The 16,452-nt window shown below is 43.3% G+C and overlaps 1 pseudogene; it reads left to right on the top strand.

Moving 5' to 3' along the window:
- Positions 1 to 1,025: 1,025 nt before the first annotated feature.
- On the top strand, positions 1,026 to 1,616 carry LOC146789176 (prostamide/prostaglandin F synthase pseudogene; annotated as a pseudogene).
- The last annotated feature ends 14,836 nt before the right edge of the window (positions 1,617 to 16,452 follow it).

The raw sequence follows: 16,452 nt of genomic DNA, 5'->3' as shown, positions 1-16,452 counted from the left end.
ACAAAATTAGCAGAATCTCACTATTAGGACATATAAAACACACAAGTACACACCCTACCTTTTAAATACATGGCACCCTACCCTTAGGGGTGACTTACATGTAGTAAAAGGGAAGGTTTGGGACTGGCAAGTGGGTGCATTTGTCAGGTCAAAATGGCAATTTAATACAGTACTCACAGACATTGCAGTGGCAGACCTAAAATATGTTTGCATGGCTACTCATGCGTGTGGCACTATCAGTGCTGCATGCCCACTAGTAGCATTTGATTTGCAGCCCTTGGACACACCTGGTGCACTTTACTAGGGATTTATTAGTAAATCAAATATGCCAACCATTGATAAACCAATCACCAATACAATTTAGACAGAGAGAATATGCACTTTAGCACTGGTTAGCAGTGGTAAAGTGCCCAGAGTCTAAAAGCCAACAAAAACAAGTCAGAGAAAGATAGGAGGACGAAGGCAAAAGGTTGGGGATATACCTGCAAAAAGAACAAGGTCCAACACATATTTAATTCATTTATTGCTAATGATAAAAAATAACATAATTTATGCAACTGTGCATGGTCAAAGAACATCCAGAGTGAGCAGTGTACACAGATTGGTTTATGTTGTGTTCAGAGTGTGTGGCACACAGCCAAATGTTTTGTAGCATCTGATTTGGTAGGACAGGAATTGGCTCAGGGCCATTGCCTGGGTCCTGCACCCAGGATCTGCTGCACATATTCAAAGTGGTGAGCAGCTGGTTTAGTAGGATGTTGTCTATTGCAGGACCAGGCTATGGTTGGAGTAAGCAGTAAATGAGTAAAGCCCCTACTACATGAACCTTACCCAAAACCAGGGTAATGTGTAATGCCCATATGTGCCCCATACCTAAGTGTGAGCGTCATGATTCTGCCTGTCCTACCTTACCCAAGGGAGTATGGAGACTACCTGCCTTGGCTAAGTCCAACTGAGGAATTTACTTTTTTAAAGGCAGTACGCTTTAAATAAAAAGAAAAGCAGAGAACAGAAAAAGGAGTGCAGTGGATATGACATGAGTGGGGGCAAACCTAGTGAAATATGTGGCTACTGCAGAGGTGGTGAAGTTGAAGACCGTGTGGCGGGGCCAACTAAGTGTGCTCTTTTCTCTGCTGTGGTTTGGATGTCAGATTTGCCGCTGGAGAGCGAGCAAGACCAGTAAATTGAAGGAAAGCTTTGACAGTCACAATGTCTGCCTGATTGGTATTGGGCCAGAAAAGGTTGGGCTGAAGGAGTTCATGGATGGAAATTATTTCAAAGGAGATATTTACATTGATGAGAAAAATCAGTGCTACAAAGACCTGGGCTTCAAAAGATACAATGCTGTGAATGCTGTTTCTGCTGTGCTGGGGAATACAGTTTGTGAAGTAGTTACCAAGGCAAATGCAGATGGCATTCAAGGAAATTTACTGGGGGATCTCCTGCAGAGTAGTGGGATGCTAATAGTCAGTAAAGCCAGAGAAAATGTGCTTCTTCATTTCATACAGGATCCTCCAGAAGACCATGTCGTCCTTGAAACCATCATCCAAATACTTGGGATCAAAGTAGAATGTGTGCAAAGACCTCAGTGCACCAATGATGTTTGCACGAGATAACCAGAAAATATTGTGAAGGAAACGGAAAGAGTGCCTATGTGCAGTTTTGCAAAGACCTGGTCATGCTAGGAGCACTGTAGATGTGTTTGCTCTGTGTCCTGGTAGCATCATTATTTGGACCGCTGTGCAGACGAAATCGCAGGTGTCTTGTAGTTGGGTGAATTATCTGCATACATGAAATTACAATACTAAGTTTATGAAGAAGCCAGATATGTGGCATACAAGAAGTATTGAACATCAGCATCTACTATGTTCATGGGTAGGGTTCATATCATGGCACATACCCCTTTTACAATCTTTGGAACAGCAGCCAAATCATTTAATGTCTTGCATTTGTTTTAAATACATTACTACTTATTAAAACAAAAAAGGTTTTCTAGTGTTCAGATACAACAGCAGACAATATAAGACAGATGGGTTTGGCTGATGAACATTTCAGTTGTATTTTTTGACCAAATGTACATGACAAATGGGAGAGACTGAAAAGTTCTGCCGTGAGTGGGTCAGTTGTATCCCCCATCTTACCCATTGGTGAGTGAATTAATTTCCTTGATCTCCTCCTTCCTTGCCTAAAGTGAGTGAGGGATCACTTTTTTAAAATGAGTACTACTTTAGTGAAGGGCAGGAATAATACATGTGAATATTATCCACTGTTTCTTTTTTGTTTTCCTCCCTTTGGAGACACAACCATTGTGTGACACTGCCACACACATGCATGAATTATCATGGAAATAGGCTTTTGAATGTAAGTAGCTTGCTAGCAAAAAATGTCTCGCTCTGTGGACATGGCGACTTGGCCACAAAATCTTTACCACATGAATGCTGTTATAAATGTATGTGTCTTGTAAAGCGCACTGCTGCCCTGAGGCGTCATGGCGCTGTAGACCGCTGGGGAACTCGTCCTGGCTATCCCTGTGAGATGGTCCCTCCTGGGTATCTCCAAGGTGAAACCAGGCATCCCTGGCGAATGTGGGGGGCCGTTGTGGAGATGAGGCAAGCTAATGCCCAGAGTTGCTGAGTGTGATCCCTGGTTAGAGTAGGCACCGAGGCGATAATTATCGAGTCCGCTGGCCCTGGTCCACGACCCTGCCGTGTCGGGAATTGAACCCTGGTCCCGGGCCGTCCTCTGCTTCCGGGTCTGCTGCCTCTAACCAGTGAGCCACCCCACTCCACTGATTAAGCCTTTTGTGCTTTCAGTCTTCAACTCATATCTAATTTCGGACTACTGTCTGCAATTTTCGCCTCAGTCTGGACGGATTTTCCAAAAATTTGAAGTTGAACTTTTGCCACAAGCTAGTCGGATTTAGCCCAAACTTTGAATATCTGTGAGCTACTAGAGATACCCCTAAATATCCACACACCTCAAAATATATAAATGGTTGGTCCTGATGAAGGTAGATATAAATAAGAATTTCCACCGAAACGTGCATTGACCTTGTTATTTTGAAATCCCAACTCACAACACAACAAAGAGTTTATGTTATGATACGTATAACACGTGTCTCTAAACAATTGTGTCATTTCTAATCTGTTTTATCCTATAAAGATAAACATCTCTTGCACCATAACGTGGATAAACTGTGTAATTTTAATTAATGATTAATATGTGGATTCATAAAATTGCTTTTAACTTTGTATAATCAAATAAGAAGAAATTCTATTGAGAAAAATAAAAATAAGATAAAGACTAGTATGTCTATGTCTGTGACTCACATGTAAACAAGTTTAGTTGTGGTCATCCCATAGAGCTTTTTTAAGCCAACAAAGAAGTAATACAGGTCTCGTGGGAGTGAATTGTGTTTTCTGTTTACCCATATGTGAGGTCAGGGAGTATGTTTCTTATCATTATCACTTTGTCAAAGGTCAAGGGAGTATATGTTTTAGCAGCAACTAGTAGTTGTGAGTTGCCTCACTCGTTCATGGCACAGCATATTGCAGGCCACAGAGGAGTGGGTCAGCTGACATCTGCCACAGTATCCTGTTGAAATTGTGCAGGTTTTGGGAACACCCCCAAATAACATTTGATCTATTTAAATAGCTTATGCTGAGTTTGGCAATTTAAAGATTGCCTACTGAACACTGTTGCTTACATGTTTAGTGGGAATTGCTCAAGGGGGCCCAGTTATTTATGGGGCAAACAAATGACTTTCCAATAATTTGACACCCTAACTAGAGAAACATGACTGAAAGGTTAAGAAAGTTCTTTCAGTGCCTTCTCATTGTCCTCCTAATGGCCATGTTTCTAATCACAACACTGAAACCAAGCTTTTGAGCTTTCATTCAATGTCCTAAATAGTTGCATAGATCTAGGGTAAGTTACTGTGTGCCAGATTGCATAATCATTGGCCTGTCTGATTAAATAGCATAGGGCCTAAATCACAAAGATAAGCTTACACTTTTACTTTTTTCTATTCCCAAAGGTACTTTATAAGCAGTAGCTTTATGACTGCAGACTCTCCACACTCTTGGCAGAGACTCCGCCCGTAAAACAAATAAGACAGAACTTTGATTCTTGTGGGTAGTCTCCTCCCCTAGAGTGGAGACTCCGCAGTCATAAAGATACCACTCTTAAAATATCTTTGTGAATAGGAAAAAAAACATATATTTAGACATATGTGTACGTTTATCCTTGTTAATCAGGCTTATAATGATCGAATGAATAAAGAAATACTCATTAAGGTCTTAGTTTGTTGTGGTTTTCAGTGGTTCATCTGAATTTTATTTAGGTGTGCTGCAGAGTATCCATTAACCCTTCCATTCATTTGGTGCTTCTAGTAGCATCCCTCGAAAACAAAGGGCTATGAGACCATTGTCAACATGGGGCTTGGAAGTATAAGGATTTCTTAAGGATGCACTGTTGTGGGGCATGTTGACACAATAGAATTGGTTATGCTATTGACATAGATAGAGACACAGGTGTCCGAGCAGAGTCTTGCACTTTCGAGTCTCACTGATAGTTTATCATAGACTATGTATGGTCCCTGATGTCCCATATGGCAAAGACTGGGTTTTTGGTCCCGGGCTCGACCGCCATCTAAGGAAACATACCAAACACACACATTTCTGAAAACTAAACACCTGGGGAAGTCCAGGGAGGTATGGCTTGTGTGGCCCCCCCTACAGTTTCTTACCCAGAATCCCCTGCAAACCTCAAATTTAGAGTAAAAAATCAAATTTTTCTCAAATTTCTGTATGGGAAAGTTGTGGGATCACCAGGCTGACACAAATTTCCTACCACCCAGCGTTCACCCAGGTCTCCAATAAAAAAGGTACTGGCGACAGGCAAGAGCCCAAAACGTATTGTGGAGACATCAAAATGACCAATCACAAAACAACTTGGTTTTGCAAGGGGGGGGGGGTCACCTGGGTTTTTGGCTCTAGTCTCGGTGGCCATCTGGGCAAACCTACCAAACACACACATTTCTGAAAACTAGACACCCGATGGAGTCCAGAGAGGTATGGCTTGCATGGACATCTCAACATTTTCCTCCCCAAATCCCCTGCAAACCTCAAATTTAGATTCAAAAAACAAATCTTTCTCAAATTTCTGTGTGGGAAAAGTGTGGGATCACTGGGCTGACACAAATTTCCTACCACCCAATGTTCCCCCAGGTCTCCCGATAAAAATGGTACTGGCGACAGGCAAGAGCCCGAAATGTATTGTGGAGACTTCAAAATGACCTCACACAAAACGATCTGGTTTTGCATGGGGGTCACCGGGGTTTTTGGCCCCGGGCTCGGCGGCCATCTAGGGAAACCTACCAAATGCACACATTTCTGAAAACTAGACACAGAGGGGAGTCCAGCCAGGTATGGCTTGTGTGGACCCTCCAACGTTTTCCTACCCAGAATCCCCTGCAAACCTCAAATTTAGCTAAAAAAATCACATTTTTCTCAAACTTCTGTTAGGCTAGGCACTTTGCAAAACAGAACCTGTTGAGAGCGACACAAGTTACCCCATCCTGGCTTTCCATGGGTGTCTAGCTTTCAAACATATATAGGTTTGATAGGGTTCCCTAGGTTCCGGCTGAGCTAGGGTTCAAAATCCACAGCTTGGCACATTGCAAAAAACGGTCAGTTTTCACTTTAAAAATGTGGTGTGTCCACATTGCATTTTGGTCCATTTAGTGTCATGGGCACTAGGCCTACCCATACAAGTGAGGTACCATTTTTATCGGGAGACTTTGGGGAATGCAAGGTGGGTAGACTTTGTGGATACACACAGATTACAGAAGTTTCCATCACAGAAATGTGAGGAATATGTGTTTTTTGACATAGTTTGAGGTTTGCAAGGTATTCTGGGTAACAGCACCTGGTGAGAGCCACACAAGTCACCCCAAACTGGATCCCCATGGGTGTCTAGTTTTCAAAAATGTATAGATGTGCTAGGTTTCCCTAGACGCTAGCACATTGCAAAAAAAATGGTCAGTTTTCAATGTACAAATGTGGTCTGTTCAAATTGCATTTTGTGCCATTTCCTGCCGTGGGCACTAGGTCGACCTACACAAGTGAGGTATCATTTTTATTGGTAGACTTTGGGGAATGCTGGGTGGGTGGAGATTAGTGGATCCATGCCGATTCCAGAACTTTCCATCACATAAATTTGAGGAAAATGTGTTTTTTGACTAAGCTTGAGATTTGCAAGGGATTCTGGGTAACAGAACCTGGTGAGAGTGACACAGGTCACCCCATTCTTGCTTTCCATGGGTGTATAGCTTTCAAACATATATAGGTTTGCTAGGCTTCCCTAGATTCCGGCTGAGCTAGGGTTCAAAATCCACAGGTTGGCACATTGCAAAAAAACGGTCAGTTTTCACTGTAAAAATGTGGTGTGCCCACATTGCCTTTTGCCCTGTTTCATGTAATGGGCACTAGGCCTACCCATACAAGTGCGGTAGGGGTTTTATTAGGAGACTTAGGGTAACACAGAATAGTAGAACAAGTGTTATTACCTATTGACTTTATTTGCATTTCTGCCTTCCAAATGTAAGACAATTTGTAGAAAAGAAGTCATTTTGAAAAATTACCTCAAATTCACATGCTTGTATGGGTACCCACAATTTTGGAGATGTGCAAAAACCCACTGCTTCGAATCTCTATATTTTGTTCCCATTTCAGAAATATATTCGGTTCCTTGGTACCTATTGGTCACTCTTTATATTTTACCAAATGAATTGCGATATACCCAGTACACAATGAAAAATCATTGCATGATGCAGCTCAGGTAATGGCTCTGGGATCCTCGGGTTCTTGGTGAACCTACAAGTCCTATACATCCACACAACCTGAAGGGTCACACAAATGTAACGATATATAGCTTTAAAAAATCTGCCATACTTAGAAGAAGTTACAGGTGAAAACGTTGGCACAGATGTCTTTTGTTTTCAACTCAATTTCAATATTTTTTATTTTCAACTGTTACTTTCTATAGGGAAACCTTGAAGGATCTACACAAATGACCCCTTGCTGAATTCATACTTCTATCAATTTGTCAGCAATGTATAGCTTTCTGGGATTAATTATAGGTTTTACACACATTTCGACCACTAACTGGAAGGAGGTTGAAAGCACGAACAATAGGAAAAATGTCCCATGACAATGACAAGACTATATAGAAAGTTTTGGTTTTCTGACAATGTCTGCCTATCCCTGAAAGCTGAGAAGATGGTGATTTCAGCACTACAAACCCTTTGTTGATGCCTTTTGCAGGGAACAAACCAGATGCGTTCTTCTGCAGCAATTGTTTCCCATGTTTTTTAACAACATAAATTAGATATATTTGGCTATTTTCTTGGTCTCCTCCAGGGAAACCACAAACCCTGGGTACCTTTACGATGCTCAGGGTGTTGGAAAAAAATTGACATTGATACCTTATGTGGCAAAAATGTTACAGGGGCCTAAGCGTGAACTACCCCAAATAGCCCAAAAAAGGCTTAGCACCGGGGTGGGGAGGCCTAGCAGCAAAGGCGTTTATACTAGGGGTTGGAGGAATTTGCGTAGTTGCCCTACGCAAATATTCGCAAAATTGCTCAAAATCTTCGCCAGCATGCGGAACTTTCGCGATGTGTTTTTGCATGCTCACGGGAAATATATCTCTAACTTGCCCATGCGGTCACTAATGGGTGTGGCCATCTTGCTTGCGATGCTTATTTTCTGTTCCGGGTTCGCGATGTGTTTTTGCATGCTCACGGGGAAATATATCTCTAACTTGCCCATGCGGTCACTAATGGGTGTGGCCATCTTGCTTGCGATGCTTATTTTCTGTTCCGGGTTGAATTACGTGTTCGCGATTGCAAACTCTCGCGGGATAGCGTGACCGGCTATCAACAATCCAACATCTCGTGGCGCACGCGAACGGATAGGAAAACTTGTCGGCGAACGCAGGGATCCGGTAAGTCGCTACCGCGTGCGCGGGAATGCATTTTTAAAGCACAAACAAGAAAATAGTTTCGCTTTCGCAGCGGATCGCGGACCGTTCGACATCTCCGCCAAAACTTCACAACTTCCGCGAGCGGAACGGAAATTTTCGCCCAGGCCTAGTTTATACTTTATTGACTTCTTGAAGGAGGTGGTAACTCATTCAGAAATGGAAGTGGACCCAATGGGACCCCTTTTCATTTGAGAATGGAAAAAATATGTTTTTAAGAGCAAGCAGTGGTCCCACGGACCAACACTTACTCTTAAAAAATGAAACTTCAAAGTTTCGTTTTTTTCTTTTTAAACTCATCTGTTTTCCTTTAAGGAAAATGGACAGCATTAAAAAAAAAGTTTGCTTTATTAAAAATCAATTCCAGTTAGCCTCAAATTGCAACCTACCTCATTAATATTCATGCGGAAGGTTAATTTGTGAACACATCAGGAATCACTATTTTGTAAATCTTTATTTTGTACATTAGGAATTGTGATTTCCTAATTGTGATTTTGTAAGAATCACAATTAGGGAATCACAATTCCTACTTACTGTACATATTCCTTTTGGCTTTCCACTATGGGAAAGTGTATTTCTTATGAGTTTTTATTATGTGCTTGCATGAGTTGTTATTTTTGCATTGGTAAGTTTATGTTGAGGGTGTCCTTTTCATTAATTTTCAAAGGTATCCCCTAAGAATTATTTTCGGGTCTGGGAGAAGAGAAAATAAACAAAACAATATAACAAAATCTCCCACAAGACCTATATCACTCTTGTATCGGATGACAACAGCTCTCCAGGACCAACCACCAAACAAACTTCAATTTATATGTTCTTTTGTCATTTTTTTATTGAGAAATGATTTCATGATCTGTTTCTTTTTTTCATTTACATACAAAAAGGATAAAAGATAGACAAATTTCTTAATAAAAAGTTTTTTTTATATGATTAATATTCTTTTTTCAACAATTTCATATATTGTGACTAATTAACGTGCATTATTTTTTCATTGTAAACAATGATTTCATTATTTCATCATCATCATATAGCCTCTAAATCATGACCCCACTTGCTTACCAACCTTACATACTATCAAGCACTCTCACTCTCTCATCATGCATATGCAATACCAAACCAGCTCACATACACCAAACAAATCACAGTAGGGGCAGATCAAAAACAGTCTCCGTGGCTTTGTTGTCAGTTGAGTACCAGACATCCTGGTCAATGTACTTTTTGGTGGCTCGCAATTGTTTTAATGCCACCTTCTTCAGGACCACCAATTTATTAGCATAAATGTAGGTTGAAAAGGAATAAACTCTGCATCAAGTTACAGTTCCATCTCACTCCAAGGGAATGGTTTCCCTATTATGAATTCACACTGCAATTTTACAGTTTAGAAGGCTGAAGCCTGCTAGGTCCACTCTGATTATATGTTATTCCATGTGATCCTCATTCAATGAATAATGCACAGTACTTGGACAATATTTGGACAGCGTGGCAAGAAGTCCCTTGTAGTCTGTACTTGAAAAGGTTCTTTCCATCTAATTAACCTGGGAAAACTTTGGGCATGTCTCTTCCATGGGTCATGGTGCCTCTTCCAGTTACTAATCCCTGTACTGCAGTAGAAACACCTTACATGGTCATTGTAACCCACAAACAAGAATTCACCAAACGAATCAGGGTGTCCTTGTTCAACAGTGGCACTTAGGTAGGTGAGGCAGATTATCGGCAGATATGAAACGCAATGGTGAAAGAAGATAAGATGGAAATATTGGATGAAAAAGAAAACGTTTACCACACTATGGGCCTCATGTAGGTAGCCAAATACCGGTCGGTAACGGCCGATTTTCGGTAAATATGCCGTTACTGACCGGTATTCAGACAAGTGAGATGTAGGAGTCCAAAAACCACTTTTCGGAAAATATGAGGCGGTAAATACCGATTCATATTTACCGAATTCCAAAATACCGAATCAGATTTACCGAATACATAATTAACGAATCGGTAAATATGAAGTGGTAAATATGAAGTGGTAAAAATTAAAATGACATGTAGGAGCACTCGGTAATTAAGAAATCCAAGAAAATCGGTAAATAAGAGTCGGTAATTAACACGGATTGAAAGCAGGTGGTAACCATCAACAGTGCAGATAAGCAATCCCAAAATGCAACAGCGTGGACAACATGGCCGCTATGTACGTCATTGCAAGGCGCCTACGTCTACAGGCAGCAGGACTGAGGGTTTGGCGACGGGAGGAACGCATCTACAGACAGCGCATCACACTATTCCAGCTGACTGATGCAGAGATACATGAGAGGTACAGGCTACACCCCGAAACCATCATGGACTTAATCAGGGACCTTCACCCACTCCTGGACCAGCCAATAAGAAGGGCGCACGCCATACCCCCACATGTGCAGGTGCTCTGCAGCCTACATCTGCTGGCATCCGGCAGTTATCAGGTGGTGATAGCTGCGGTGGGTGGGGTAACCCAGAGTTGCCTGTCACGTTTCTTCAGGAAGTTCCTGGATGCCATGATGCAGAGAATGCACCACTACATAAGCTTACCAAACACACAGGCTGCACTGCAGAAAACAAAAACAGACTTTTATCACATGGCACAGTTCCCCCATGTCATCGGCTGTATTGATGGTACACACATCCCAATCTGTCCACCAGCTGACACAGAGCACATCTACAGGAACAGGAAGTCCACCCACTCCATCAATGTGCAGGTGATCTGTGATGCAGGGAACATCATCACAGATATTGTTGCAAAGTTTCCTGGGAGCACCCACGACTCTTACATCTTCCAGAATAGTGGATCTACACACGACTGAGTGCCGGAGAATTCGGAGAGGGATACCTGCTAGGTAAGTAACAGTGACGCCCCTTGAAACCTGCAAATCATAGTGTATAGAGGCATGTTACTGATGGTTCCCTTTTACTCATCTAGGCGACAGTGCATATGCATGCCGGTCATTCATCCTCACTCCCTACCTACACCCAGCAACCCAGAGTGAGAGACGATACAACGTGGCACACAAAACAACACGCAATGTGGTGGAGCGCACGTTTGGACTACTGAAGAGCAGGTTCCGCTGCCTGCACAAGAGCGGAGGCGCACGCCAGTACAAACCCATCACCTGCTGCAAGATTATTGCCACTTGTGCAATGCTGCACAACCTTGCCACGAAAAAAGGTACAGATGTGGAACTAACATATTTTGAGGACAACGAGGATGAGTCAGGCCAGCCAGAGGGCAACGCAGCTAGAGTGCCAACTGCAATCGATGGGAGAGAGAGACGGGCAGAGATCACATGCAACTATTCACTAGTAAGTGAGGGGACACAGCGAGTTGTGAGAAGTCATGACGTAGTTTTAATGTGGCACCACGCCATGAACACATGAACAAGCCAATCTGGCAATATCCCATCTATACAAGGAGTAAGTCCAGGGTTACGTCACCCAATGGGAAGTGGCTAAGCAGGGCTACATCAATGTTTGCGCATACGCGCTGCAGTGGTGGATTGCACGGCCTGTGCATCCTCACTAGAGCCAACCCCAAGCCGCCTGCTGCTCCTGCGTGCTTCTGGGACGGGGGGTGTGATGCTGCTCCTGCTGCTGGTGTCGATGCTCTCCGCAGCATCCCCTGCAGCAGTTGTCGACGCCTGACTAGTCAATAGCACCCCTAGTGCACTTGTCACCTGCACCATCCCCCGAGACAGGTCGCTGCAGCACTGTGTTAGGCCCTCCTGCATCGTCACAGAGCGCCGGCACAGTAGAGAAGTCGCAGTTGCCAGACGGTTGAGTGCCCTGCTGGTAGTGTCCCTTCTCTGGCGTTCCCGGCGCCGTGCTTCGATGTCAGCATCTAATTTGCTGCACAACTGCTGGATTGACTGGGACATGTCCCGAATGCCCGCAGCCATGCCGCTAATGTTATTGTCCATGTTGACTAATGTTGTTGTCATCACCCGCATGTGCCTCTGGACTGACATGACTGCCTTTGATTGCAGGCGCTGTTGTTTCAACATTTGGCCCTCGAGACCCAAGAAGACACCATGGCCGTCAATGGGTGCTGGTGGACTCTGGACACGCGACCTGCGGCGCCCTCTTGCTCCCGTCTGTGCTGCCTGTGAGGTGTGGGGCACAGTGGCATGGCTCCCTTCCTGGGGCCTGGTGCGGTCTTCTGGGCCCATGCTGTCGTCTGACGAGGTGTCTAAGGCTCGTAGCCTGGCTGCTGGACGCCTCCTCATTCTCACACCTGCAAGCGGAGATGTGGCCGGTAATTCGAACATGAGTGGCGATGCTGGCTCTGGTTGAGGTGATGCTGGCTCTGGGTGCGGCGAGGCTGGCTGTGTTGGTGGTGCGGCTGCCAGTGGGCCTGCTCCCTGGTCTGAACTTGTGCTGGCTAGAGGTGATATTTGTGGCCGGTGTGCCGTCTCTCCTGCAGCATGCCCTGTCCTGCATGATGTCACATCTGTGGACAGAAATACAACATTGGCTCAGTGTCCCCGAAGGGCTGCATTGCAAGCGTCACAATAAATCATTTCACATTCCAAAATGTCCTCTGTCTCCTTGTGCCTCGAGTGCGTGACATGCCTTGTTGCCCTGTAACATTTACGTCATGGTTAGTGTTACCCTGACTACATCTCCCGGAATGCATTGCCTGTCTGCACTGACACGTGTGGACTGCAGTGTGATTCTCGTTTCACAATGGGGGATGTGGGATAGGGGTAGGGGGGGCTACATTGCTGTGCTTTCGTCTTACCTTGGTGTGTTGCGGCTCTGGCAGAGCTGTCGGCGTCCCCAAGACCCACGACGCTCTCTTGCTCGATTGTGGCCGCCACCAGCTCCTCCAGGTCGGTGAGGGCAGGTGCCCTGTTGGTTCCACCTCCGGTCTGGCTGGCCTCCTTCTGGATGTCGCCCATCTTCCTCTTGGTTACAATCCTCAGGTCATACCAGCGCTTTTTGAGGACCTCAATGTCCCTGTGGGTCACTCCCACAGCATTGACCTGCGCCTGGATGGCCAGCCATATGTTGCGCCTTTCAGCCTCAGGCACTTGCAGGGATTGCCTACCAAACAGCTTCTGGTGCTGCTTCACCACCTCCTCCACCAGCACCTGGAGTTCCTTGGGGCTAAATTTCAGCTTCCTCCTCCTTTCCCCTCCGTCTCTCTGTGTTCTCTGGCTGGACATGCTGTTCGTTTTCCCGCTCGCACAGGCAACGGCTCCCTGCCTCTCCTCTGCACTCAACGCCTCTCCAGGGTCGGCTAATTATGTACACCTGCCTGGGTGTGGCCACTTCCTGGTTGGGTGGGCTGTCGTTGCACAGGATTAGCTGTTTCGTCAAGTCATGTGATTTTATTTACCGAATCCGTACATACCGATTCGGTATTTTCTGATTCGGTAAATACCACCTCGGTATTTTCCGATTCGGTAAATACCACCTCGGTATTTTCCGATTCGGTAAATACCACCTCGGTATTTACCGATTCGGTGAATTCCGATTCGTGATTACCGAATGTTACCGAATCGGTAACTTTTACCGAATTTTTACCTACATATAACTTACCGATTCTAATTTACCGATTCGGTACGGCTCGGTATTTAAGAACCGGTAAAATTTATTTACCTACATGAGGCCCTATGAGTTTACTACAGTAAAAAGGTGCAATTTAATAGACAATTAGGAAGAGAGAGTCAAAATGTGAGAATCTAAAATGTTATTTGTTAAGAATGCTGAATATTGCTAGAGTAAAGGATGGAAGGAGAGTGAAGGATTGAAAGGAAGACATGAGATGTGTGTGCATTTTTTTTCTGCAGCATCTACTGTGGCCTTAATGGAAAATTCAATAGATCAATTGGGTAAAAACTATTTTACTAATACTAATTTAGAGTGAAAGGCCATGCACTTAGGCACTGAATAGCAGTGTCACAGTACATAGAGTCACAAAGTAGGCAAAAACAGGGTCCAGAAAAAGATAAAAAATTTGTAGTGACCATACATAAAAGATAGATTCCCTTCTCTTTGTTACAAAAAGGCAACTGAACATTTCAAAGTCTCCTCTTTCACAAATATACCATTGTTTTTGTTGTAATTTGATTGCAGAACCACTTCAGAATAACTGCACAAAGACAGTTTTAGCATTCTCTCTTTGTCTTAATGTTAAGTAATTCCACTGCTTTTAAGAAAGGCCGACTTTGTAACTTTGTAACATGCAGGGTCATCACATTAAAATCACTGAAAGCAGCATCACTTTGTCTGCATTAAAACCCATTTAACAGCTACTGGAATATCAATGGCTAGGCAAAAATGCAAACAAATAATGCGAGAGTGGTAATTGTTCGCCGTACTGACTTCTCAGCTAATCCTGTAAGTTAAAGTTTTGTTTATTGATTTTCCTCGTAGTTCATTTTCTTTCCATTTGCGTACAAAACGTGTTCTTTGTCGAAGTTGACTTTAGAATTTAAATGCATAATTTTAAGTTATTCTTTATTTTGCCTTTCCTTGGCATTTAGAGGTTTATTTCTTTTCATAAATGCTCCTTTCAAAAGTTCAGATAAGTAGTTCAACTCCTTTAATGTCGTTTTTTATACGCTTAGTCACGAAACACAAGAGACTGCTTTATTTTTTGTGTTCTCTATTCACTTACAGAATCACAATTAATCTATACATTGTAAAAGTGAATGCAAATTGTTAGGCTCTTCACTGCTAAAGAACAAGACAGGGACAACAATATAGCATGGAAGATAAGATTGCAGGTGTTCCTCTCTAGCCAGGTGTCAGCGGTTTTCTTTCTGAGTTTCTTCACTAACCTTCTGAATTCACCGCCTGCCACAGAAAGTTGTCACCCAGACCTCCTTTGACTCACGGGGTGCAAATGCACAAGCAGTCAAAATGTAGTTGTTGTGAAACTGAGTCAGGGCACAGTAAAAACACATTATTACAGCCGTATCAAGTATGGTAATGTTCAGCCAAGGTTATGAGAAGTGATAAAGAAACAGGGTGGCAAACAAAATATAAAAAGTAAAACAGTAACCATGCTAAGAATATGCAAGGTATTTTGAAGTTCAGGAAGGTGAAGAAAAGCATATTGAAGAAAAGTTTGACTCAGTGTTTAAAGTGAGCCAGTGGGTGCCGGTAAGGGGCACTAACACTTATTTTTGGGCCAACAACACTTATTTTTGAGAGAAAAACACACACACAAAATAAGGAAAGAAGGAGGAATAGAAAGACTGAATAAAGGGCGCAAAGGGAGAAGGCAGGAACCTGCAAGAGTGAGAAAAGGGTCTGCAGTGCCTGGAACAGGGAGAAAGAGACATGAGGTGAATTCCACACTACTCAACCTTGGTATTTGGCACAGAGGTTTTTAATGGCACAGTGAGAGTAGTGCTTGACTTGCAGACTTCTACAAACTAAGCACTGGTTTAACTCACCTGCTAGGGTTAGAGAAGGTCAGTGCCAGCAATAGCAGCTATCTCATAGCCTGGTGGCCCTACAAACTCTGGGTGGTTTCATGGTCAGAGGACAGACATAAATGATAAATGGGAACACCACACTCTTAGGCAACAGCTGTGTGTTAGTCAACAGAAAACAACATTTATAACCTGGGACTATTGGGACCGGTCTGAATCCAGCAAGCATGAGGGCCAACTGGATGCTTAAGAAGGGTCAGGAGTCACCACAATCCACTAGCTGGTGGCAGGCATAAATGTGGCACCCACAAGGCACCATCCTCAGAACACCTTCTGGGCCTGCAGAAGATCAGAAGTAGACTGGACCTGCTGGCTGTAACTTGAAGGACTAGATGTGCTCCATCTTGTCCCTAGGATAAGGAAGTAGACTCCAAGGATCAGTCAGTCAATTACTTTATTCGATTCTTATGATTATGAATGAAACAAGATCATAAAAGTACAAAGTACAAGATAAAAGAAAATATCCATCATAATAAGAAATACTGTGTAAGAGAAATACAAAATGTTAAAAATGACAGATAAAACATCAATTAAAAAAAGAGATGAAACAAACAATTCATATATGAGTGTTATATTGTCGCCTAATCTTCCAAGAAAGAAGTAAAAAGGGTGCCACAGAATAACAAACTAGATTGTTCAGCAGTGATTGTAAGAACGACATTCCTGGGCGACATTGTATAAAGTTGTATTTGTGCATAAGTGGCCGAATAAATCTCTTACGATGTTCTACATAAACATTGCAAAAGAAAAAGATATGTACATTTGATTGAGTAGAAGCACGGTCACACGGGCAAGGAGGAAGATCCTGTATAGAGCAGATTCCTGATGGCTATGCCAACATACACGGAAACAAATTCAGTCGAAACCTTACTAAGACAAATCTGTGACGTATATTTGTCACGGTGTCAGGTATGAGGTAATGCCTTCCTGGTGAAACGGACCTTCT

Source organism: Triturus cristatus, chromosome 10 (assembly GCF_964204655.1).
Source record: "Triturus cristatus chromosome 10, aTriCri1.1, whole genome shotgun sequence".
Lineage (NCBI taxonomy): Eukaryota > Metazoa > Chordata > Amphibia > Caudata > Salamandridae > Triturus > Triturus cristatus.
This window is presented reverse-complemented; position numbering and strand designations above follow the sequence as displayed.